This window comes from Oncorhynchus tshawytscha, linkage group LG25 (assembly GCF_018296145.1).
Source record: "Oncorhynchus tshawytscha isolate Ot180627B linkage group LG25, Otsh_v2.0, whole genome shotgun sequence".
Lineage (NCBI taxonomy): Eukaryota > Metazoa > Chordata > Actinopteri > Salmoniformes > Salmonidae > Oncorhynchus > Oncorhynchus tshawytscha.
This window is the reverse complement of record NC_056453.1, coordinates 11,878,876-11,887,189: the sequence shown is the minus strand read 5'-3', so window position 1 is coordinate 11,887,189 and position 8,314 is coordinate 11,878,876. Positions and strand designations below refer to the sequence as shown.

The 8,314-nt window shown below is 40.6% G+C and overlaps 1 long non-coding RNA gene across 1 annotated transcript; it reads right to left on the bottom strand.

Moving 5' to 3' along the window:
• Positions 1-838: 838 nt before the first annotated feature.
• On the bottom strand, positions 839-4,261 carry LOC112223983. Its single transcript, XR_002949400.2, has 4 exons — positions 3,094-4,261; positions 2,889-3,005; positions 2,587-2,793; positions 839-1,270 (listed from the first exon to the last, which is right to left on the bottom strand). It is a non-coding gene; the product is annotated as an uncharacterized LOC112223983 (long non-coding RNA).
• Between the last annotated feature and the right edge of the window lie 4,053 nt (positions 4,262-8,314).

Sequence of the window (8,314 nt, the reverse complement as noted above, 5' to 3'; positions counted from 1 at the left end):
TTGTTTGGTTCATCTCAATTTATGGTGAGAGATCTTTTACTGTGAATGCAAGATTGGCTTTTTAAATGTGAAACTCAGCCCTCTGGCGCCATCTAGTGTGTATTGTTTATTACATTGAAGATGGAAATCGCAAACCTAGTGTATGATGTAGCAAACAAACAAGATGAAACCACATTTGTAGGCCTACACGATATAGTTACTAGGACATCCGTCTTTCATATGATCTTTCATATAGTTGCATATCCATCCCATAACAGTGTTTCTTAATCCTGTTTTACATTTGTGTTTTTGGCTAGCACTACACAGCTGATTCAAATGATTAACTCATCATCAAGTTGTTGTGATTTGAATCAAGGATATACAAAAATATAGCATCTTAATTTGAGCCAGTTTGCAACAGCGGGAAAAATAATCCTGCAGCAACAGGAAATGTGAATTATTATGTGGATTATAATGGACATTTTTTTGCAGGGGTTCATACATTTGTCAACCTCTAAAATCTATCAATTTTAAGGGAAAGTTATTCTGCGACAGGGTGATCAAATGAAGATCCTACATCGGTAGTGCTAAGGCAGAAACAAAAATGTGAGCCCATTGGGTCGCCCCCTCATTATGAGAACCATGACACAAAAATATGTTGATAATGCATGTGCTTGAAAAGATGGCCAGCATTCGTAATATAGCAATAACCTCTAATTGTAAAAGGTTTGTCTTTCAGGGCAATTATAAACCAACCGGACGCTTAATTTCAGCACCTTGGTCGGTGACACGGGGACTTCCATTAGGCCTACTGCCATTGTACGGCCTCAAAGCCGTATCAAATATCAATACAAACATGTTCAATTGTAACAACCAACTTTTATTTCTTACAAAAACACATTTATACATGAATCACTGGACATACTGTTAATATTTTCAATTCAACCAAGATTTCTGAAAGCTGTTCAAAACGAAACCATATCGTCATACTGTTTCAGAACCACGTTTTCCTTCTCATTGGAGAGCTTTAGAGCGTGCATGACAGACTGCACAGTCGAGTGATTCGTGGCACGGAAACATTCCGAGTGGGAACGGACAGGAGCTCTTGCAGTAGTAAGCATTGTAACCCCGTGGAGAAACGATCCAGCCAGCCCAGCCGATTACCTCGAAGTCCACAAGGATCCGCTGGCATGACATGGGGCGGCTGCGGGGATAACTTGGTGCTGCGCATTTCCGCCTGCTCCTGCTTTCTTGAGACGATACCTTCGGACTGTCAGGTGTTGTGGCGTGGCTGAAATGTCCGACAAAAATGTAAATGAGAAATAAATATATCAGTATTCGAATTATCTTTGACGGTTACAACAGCAAACCCCCACATTTCTCAGAATATAATTTGATAATTGACAGCCGAGCAATATGGTTGTAGAAATGTCTGGGCTAAACGTTCTATGATGAACGAAGTCCAATTCATAGCAAAGAATCAGAGAAACATTTATTTTCAAAATGTAATTATCCCTGTTTGTTTCATTCAGACCTGCAAATAGTCATAGGCACATTATTAAATTTAATCATCCCGCACACCAGATTATAAAACATGTAATGAACAAAATGAAAGACAGCTACAAAAGTTAACGTGGTCAAAAAGTCGTGGTCGAAAAATATGAGTTAATTTGGCGTTCCATTATGGTGCAAATGACTCCAAAACCTATAAAAGTCCGCCATTGCGGATTGTCTTCATAAATCCATCAGACATGGACACCCACTGCATCAACTTGGAGAAGAGAACCGGACCTGAGGATTGGAGCTTCGAGGTCACACTGCCACCTGCAGTGGACCCAGTGCATCTTCAGGAGACCCTTGCAAGGGGCCTTACTAAAGAGATCCAGAAGACAATTAAGGAACTGCTGGACTCCGGTGTGGCCACTGGCGCAGCTCCGAATGTCCATGACATGAAGCTCACTCCAGAGATCCTGGAGCTGATTGAGACCCCTGGTGCACGTGGAAGCGGCACCCCGCCCAGCTGACCATTCTATGTATTGCTGCGGCTGCCCTGTAACTAAGCGTCGACTCAGATGTACTACCAGACGGAGAGCTGGATGAGCTACACCGAGCAGGCTAAGTCCAAGGACGAGGAGGGATGATGCCTATTAATCTTTTTTATATTTTTATATTTTTAAATCTATTGATGTGAGGTTGAAGGTCTGTAGGCCTTGCACATAATGGGGTCCATAATGAAATAAATAAATAATACAAATACTGAGCTATATTTTATGCTAAAAAACACATTAAATTGTATTTTATACTAAAACAATTGCTCAGAGAAAGATATTTAAGACCTTAACAAATCATTTTAAAAATCGCAAAAAGATAGTGGTCAAAATGATTGACACTCCTGTATTCAATACTCCATAGCAACAAAAAAAAAGCTTTATTGTCACATACTCTTCACCAAGTACCCGGACATTTTAGCCAAAGGGGTGCATACAATATAGCTCAGTATTTGTATTATGTTGCTCATCTTTATCAAGGGTGTCAATAATTATGTACCCCACAGTTGTTCTGTGTCTGAATTTATATAAAAAATGAAATTCTGACCAGCTAGTTTACCTTGATTTGGTGATCGATTAGTGGTCGAGCATCTTCCATCGGCTGAGAATATAACCACTGTAGGTAGGCATTCTCCTCGGGTGATTCTCCCTGTCTCTCAGAAGACGGCAGGACCGACTCAATCCACTTACCCGATGGCAGTTTAATACCAACCTGAATTCCATTATTCTCCTCGCTGTTGCGAATCCTGCAAATCCACTTGGACACCTGTCATTGGGGAAACAAAATATGTGGATTAAAATATTGAAAAAGTCAAGTTTAAATATGATTTGCTGAGATAAAACGTGACGCGATATTCTTACCGTTTGTGTGACGTTGAAGACTTTCCATCCCTGAGTGTATAAAGGCAACAGTCTTGGCGTGATTAGATTCCATCTCCAAGGTTTCGCTCTGCTGTCTAACACCTCATAGAGGTCTACCTGTGCGCAAAACATGCATTAGGCTATACAGTACACTAATTATATCGAGTTTTTTCAACACGGTTAAAAGTCTATATGTCCAACTAACCTTGTAGAAATGGGGTCCATATGACTTCCCAAGGAAAAGTCGTTGTTTTTGCCTGAACCAGTGAAATTATACATAGATCATGCTCTAATCTCTACCAAATGAGAATACATTTAAGGAATTACACCTTCCACCAACATGCATAAAAATAAATATAATGAATTGTGTTAAAATAACAAGTCTGCAAGTTTTCCCCTTTAAGATAATTGAAGTATTTTTTTTCTTCATTAATTTCAAACATGCTTGGGCACAAAAGTAACATCAGCCGTGCGTAAGTATGCGTTTGTTGATAACGCACCTCTGTCCTCGAAGCTCCGCACCACATTGCCCTCTAAATTCCACTGTTCCACTGCGTTGAACAAGTCCAGCATGATCTGGGGTGCCTTTTTATGAGGCATTGTAGAACTCTGAGGCAAATCCGAAGGATTTATCAATTCGTCCTATCTTCTTAGCCGACTTTTATTATATCCAAACGGTTGTCTTTCCCAACAGTTTCGCTGGATTCTTCGTCTAATGATATAGTTAAACATCGCCACGGTTCTACGCTGTAATATGGGGACGAGACAGACGCATAATGCTTGTAATATCATTCAAGCAAATAGCCTACTGAGCCCGAATGGTTATGGGTCAGTGATTAAACTATCACCGCTGTTGGTAGGCACTGTCCTGAGTGTGATGGACGATTGGACCATTGGAGCTCTATGAATGAATGTATAACGGATTTAAATACTGAAGCAGCACCCCGTCAAACAGACAATTAATAATTTGACCAACAGATTGCAGGTTGGCCCAAATAAGAGGGTAATTTGACCTATTCGTCTGACCCAACCGCTTTCCCTTTTCACAAAAGATACATTATTACATTGTTATGAAATCGAATGGAAATTGAAAACTAAACTTGATAAGACACGACGCGATAAGTAAATAACTAGGCCGGTTGATCTCTCACATTATACCTTCATTTTAAGATATCCTATGGTTTAGATTATTCACGCTTGCGAGTAGCAAAAAGATGAAATGACGTCCTCGCATCATGAACTAGAAGACAATTTTTTTTCTCCATATGTTCTCGCTGATTTCTGTAGTGTGTTTTCAGTTATCTGTATTGAGGCCAGTTGGCCCTCAAGTGAACGAGAGTACACAAACCTATGACGCAAATGAAAACGGAGGTTTTACTTGTCCCTACGCCGGACTCTCCGTTTGGGCATTGTCTGTTGATTGACTCACAGGATGACATACTAATGAATGGAGGTGTCACCAAATCCAATGATCTGTGTATACGCATTTTAAATGATTCGTGGATTGTCTTCAATCAGCGGTGATGAAGAAAACAAATTCTTAAAATCATCTCACTGATCAATGGGGCTTCCACTTACAATGTATTTCATCAATTCAAAGTCATCTGCTACAAAATGATGATCCCCTCATTTGGAGGCAATTATTATCAGTCACGGGCCTTGTTATTACGCACTTGGGCCCGCACGTGGCCGTCCATGGGCAGATGTCTATGCGAATTTATTGAATTGGATGTATCAAACATTTCACCGTATGCATATTTTCCATTATGCATATCGATCATAATACCGAAAAGCATATTTGCCAGACACCCACAACACGGGCATAAAAACGTTTAATAAACAGCAGTGAAAGTGGACAGTTGCACAAGGGGACCCTGCGAGTGTGTAATCGACAGCGCATGGTACATGGAACCCTCCTCTGTGGCCAATAAACTTGAGTTTGTGGAACACCTGAAATGTTTTGATTGACCATGTGCCTATTACTGATAAACTTGAAGAGAAGCCATATGACGTGGATGGCATCTCATAGCACGTTATTTTGCATCGGATCGTATAATAGCGACCTTATCTCTGCCTTGGTTCTTGGTTGAATGCCAGTAAGTCTCATGTATACAGTAGATGGCGCCATTGGCAAAAGCATAAATTGGTGCTTGTTACTCACATATTAGGGGATCCTTGTCACGGAGTGGGCAATAACTTAGTAAAAATATTGCACATTTCCCTCATTAACCGATCTGTCAATTCACGATCATTCATGTTAATAACATAACACTTTATGATTGGAAATTAGCATATTTTAGCACATTTTGATAGCCTGCTTGTAGGAGAGATGAGATTGAAAATTGTACAACAGTTACAGACCTGCCTATGGCAAGGTCCAAGGTGAGGGTGTGGGCCTGTAACAGTCAGGAGTCTCCCACAGGGCTGCAAGGTCTAACCCCCCAAAATAGGGGCACTGGGGCAGGGTGCTAGAGGCTACATCTGAGAGCACTACCCATGTGTTAATGACCTCCCCTGTCCCCTCTATGTTAAACACTTCTGTAGGCCAACCAAAAACACATGGAAATAATTGTAAAACTAATGTGAGTGCTGATGTTGTTCTATTAGATATGTGAGTAGAAAATACAATCGTTGCTAAAGTGGAAACATACCTTCACGGCGTGGTGTTTTGTGTTCTTAGTGACTCCATTCTCTGTGACCTAAAAGTAAGTGCAGGACAGGGGTCTAGAGGTCAAACGTGGTTCAATGCGACGAGAGAAGCCCATTAGGTTACAGAAGCTACAGACCCTTTTCCTCATTGCTCTTAGTCACAGTTTTCCCCCTTTGTTTGTCAAGTTGAGCAACTTTCCTTTGATTAGTCTCCCTCTTATCATATAAATGTGTTTATATGTTTATGAAGGTGTTTCCTATGAGTATAGACATACTGTATTTGTGACTGTGTAAAAAGGGTAATGTGAACTAACTCACTTTTTGTACATTGTGCTGGTCCGTACAATTGACCTTATTTTAGCACCCCAAAAAACGTAATACTTCCAGATCAACTGTAATATCAATACCATTGTAAAGCACAATTTCTCCCGTTTCCAACCAAATCAATGATGAGACCCTTCATGATGCCCATCTCTGCATGATTCTTGGAGGCAATAAGCTCCATCGGGTCTTTTTAAAAATGGCGGGTGGGAAGCAAAACCTAGTGATAGGGAGAAGGAGAGATGTCGTGTGGGGAAACGGCTTTTTTCACTCGATCTGTACAACTTATCACCTTATCGCCTTTAAAATGTAAATAAAACACTATAAAGAGTTTATATAATGTGTCATTACATACCTATTTGAAGGTTTGTGTCGAATTTTAATCAGATTTTTAGGGCGGTGCTAAAGTGATCTTCAGAAGTAAACAGCAGCTTCTGAGAGTCATGATAGCTTGCAGTGATGATACAAAAAATGACTAGGTATCCCCCCCTTACCCTGTCCCTGTCTTGTTTTTAAACTGTGAGAGAAGTGCTCCACCTGGTGGAGAGAGCCTGTAAGACAGAATGAGTTGCTTTATGCGTGCTGTACGTTATGCCATGGCACGTCACGATGTAACGTACAGCTTCGGAGGGGTCCGTTTTTTCCAATACTATAGAGCCATTACCATGTCAATCAACGCTTGGATAGAAACGTAGTTCACACCCCAGATTTTGATGTCAACACAGTCGCTACAGTCCCATTAATTTTCTTTGCAGCTTTGTTTAAATGTCGCGGTTGCATACATTTGTACGGAATGGGGTTAGCGCACGTTAACGTCTCTGGGCAAGAAGCAGTGAAGTTATAGAATGCAAAATCAGGTGTAGGTTTGTTAAATGAGGTGATACAAAATTAAGCCTGGCAAAATTATTTCGGAAAATATTAAAAACAACAGTCAAAACAAACTAAAAATACACACAAAATAATTGAATGGATTAGGCCTAAATAGGCATTCCTGCCAATACATGTGGGGCCTACCAGGACCTGACCAGCCTCCCCATGAGGAACGTATTTCAACACTGGTAAAGGCCAGATAACAGCAAAACACAGGTATATATATATATATATATATATATATGGACCCAGCCATTATACCAATGTGCCCCACAATCTAATTACATATTTAAAAATATACAAACTAGCACAATCCCATAACACACAATTATCATAATAAGTTGTCTAGACCATACACTGGGTAAACACATTTTCATCATACATTTAGAGTACTCTTATCACACAAATTAGTTTCACATAGGCTTAATTTCAAACAAAACAGAGTGGGGCGCACACCCGTTTTGGCCACAAATACTGGCACTCATCCTCGTGCGCTCCAGACACGGTGGAGTAGGCCTACAGGTCCAGCATGCTGGCAACAATCCACGATGACATGAGATAAAGGAAACCACTCCCTGCTAAGTTTTTGGGAATGTTATTGAGCCTTTAAACACCTCATCCACTCAGATAATCAAAAATGCAGATTCAAATGACATAGAATAGTAGAATAAACAAATGCTTGCTCAACAAAATAAACTGGCAATGTTAGCAAGCTTAAAATGAAACAGGGCTGTAAATAATGTCTGGCATTTGGGAAAACGACAATGATCAATGCATAACGTGCAGGGGGAAATGAATAGGCAACAGAACGCGCATTAAACTATTTAAAGGGATAAATGCATATCGGGGGTGGAGTGACTAGACTTCAACTTGCATTCTCACCTCCAATCACCCAAATCAGTTCATTTGAATTTCAGAAAGTGGCCAAGCCCCAAGTAAACATCTCTATTGTCTATGATTTATGATTTATTTACATTCAGTACTACACCACATCCCCACACCTCTGACTAATCAAAGTCAAGCACATGTAATTGCCCTGTTATGGTAACATGATAGGCTACTTGAGATGCCTCCAAAACCCCCTCTGCATTCCCCAAATATCAGCGCTAGCAGGGGTGCTGCTGTATTTTGGTGTACTGTGGGGGCTTTCTGGCATTCGGTAACCTCGTTTCACTGAGTGGGAAAGCATATCTCTGTCTTACCCCGACACTGCACCACATAAATGAAGAAGAGACATTGGATCCAGACATCATCCCTAATCCCAAAAAAATTCTAGTCCCCATTAATCTTGATTATATTGAAGAGGGAAAGGCAGGAACACGGTGTGTCTGAAAGCAGACAGAAGTGGAGAGGTTTTTTTTTTTTTTTTACAGGGCTACCGAGACAGAGTTACTCTCTCCTCTCTCCTGTCTGTCTTTAGCAGCAGACTCTGGGACAGCCATGGGGATCAGCCTTGCCACCTAATACGGCTATATTTAAGACTGGGACCAGCCACTGACACTTTAATGAGATAGAGATTAGGAGTATTTATTATGTCTAAACAGCCTGGAAATGGAAAAGAGGGGAGACTGTGGAATGGTGGGTTA